Below are 2042 nucleotides of genomic sequence, written 5' to 3'. Positions count from 1 at the left end.
CAAGGGTTTGACATCCTTCATAAAGTGCGGTGCCCAGATTTGGGCACAATACTCCAGCTGAGGCCTAACCAGAGATTTATAATACTTAAATAAGAGCACCATCATACATCAAGGACATATCTGAGCTCCTCTCAACTTTCCTTTCTTGTTCCTTCTAAGTTCTAAATAAGCTGTCCTATACCTTGTTGCACACCGTACAACTCACTGTGTTAAAATCGAAGCTCATTGAACTATCTTCAACTCATAACTCATTCTTTCCCAGTACCTCAACACTATGGAGCTCCATATCTCCCTCAAGTCTCCCATAGCCTACCCAATTTAAGACCTGGGGGTGGACCTCATTAAGTCTCCACTTTCTCAGTTACCTCATCTTGCTTCCTACTGCTTTAATACCTCATGGTGTCTTGCACTAGGGGCCTTAGCCCTTCGCACAGGTTTGAGCTGACAGCTCTGCTATCTGCACAAAAACCATGATGAAAGAGATTAACCCCACCCAAAACTCAAAAAAAACAGAACAGATTATGGAGCTTGGCAGAAACCAAAGAGGGATTTTTCGAGGCTAAGCTAATCTCAGGGCTCAGCCAATGGGTATGAGCTGCTTAAACTTTGGTCTGCTGGTTTTTAACGTTGGATCTCCTCTATTTAAAAAGTTGATGTCACATTTTGAGTTCCAAACTTCGGGACACTTTCCGATCATTGCATCGAAATTTCCCAATGGAATTTCTGGTGAGGCAATGGGAAGTATCTGGGCACTGTGAGGTGGTTCATTGACTGTTGAAAGGTCATTAATAAAAAAATGCAGCCTATCTCTAACCAGGCCTCTGCAGACCTTCCAGCTCACCCTCGTGTCCAAAACAATCACTGGCACATTGTTAATGTACATATATAGATACACTTATCTCATTACTTGGTTTACTGGTTATATTTTGTGTCAGAATTGAAGGGTTTGGGACAACCCAAAGTTTCTGGGGCCTGAAGCAGATTGTCATCTACCGCACCTGGCCACTTTCCTCAGTTTGGATGTTACCTGTAGCTTCATCACAAATGACATGAAGTATGATCATTGAATGCACGGGGGTGGGGGGCGGACTCCACTGGAGTGTGGGACTCTCTGAGTGCACTGGGCTACAGGTTCCACTGGAGTGTGGGACTCTCTGAGTGCACTGGGCTACAGGTTCCACTGGAGTGTGGGACTCTCTGAGTGCACTGGGCTACAGGTTCCACTGGAGTGTGGGACTCTGAGTGCACTGGGCTACAGGTTCCACTGGAGTGTGGGACTCTCTGAGTGCACTGGGCTACAGGTACCACTGGAGTGTGGGACTCTCTGTGCACTGGGCTACAGGTTCCACTGGAGTGTGGGACTCTCTGAGTGCACTGGGCTACAGGTTCCACTGGAGTGTGGGACTCTGAGTGCACTGGGCTACAGGTTCCACTGGAGTGTGGGACTCTCTGAGTGCACTGGGCTACAGGTACCACTGGAGTGTGGGACTCTCTGTGCACTGGGCTACAGGTTCCACTGGAGTTTGGGACTCTCTGAGTGCACTGGGCTAGAGGTTCCACTGGAGTGTGGGACTCTCTGAGTGCACTGGGCTACAGGTACCACTGGAGTGTGGGACTCTCTGTGCACTGGGCTACAGGTTCCACTGGAGTGTGGGACTCTCTGAGTGCACTGGGCTAGAGGTTCCACTGGAGTGTGGGACTCTCTGAGTGCACTGGGCTACAGGTTCCACTGGAGTGTGGGACTCTCTGTGCACTGGGATACAGGTTCCACTGGAGTTTGGGACTCTCTGAGTGCACTGGGCTACAGGTTCCACTGGAGTGTGGGACTCTCTGAGTGCACTGGGCTACAGGTTCCACTGGAGTGTGGGACTCTCTGGGTGCACTGGGCTACAGGGTCCACTGGAGTTTGGGACTCTCTGAGTGCACTGGGCTACAGGTTCCACTGGAGTGTGGGACTCTCTGAGTGCACTGGGCTAGAGATTCCACTGGAGTGTGGGACTCTCTGAGTGCACTGGGCTACAGGTTCCATTGGAATGTGGGAT

This window comes from Somniosus microcephalus, chromosome 28, assembly GCF_052327205.1.
Source record: "Somniosus microcephalus isolate GS21.2 chromosome 28, FLI_Smic_1.0, whole genome shotgun sequence".
In the NCBI taxonomy this organism is placed as follows: domain Eukaryota; kingdom Metazoa; phylum Chordata; class Chondrichthyes; order Squaliformes; family Somniosidae; genus Somniosus; species Somniosus microcephalus.
Note: the sequence above shows the minus strand (reverse complement) of the source record.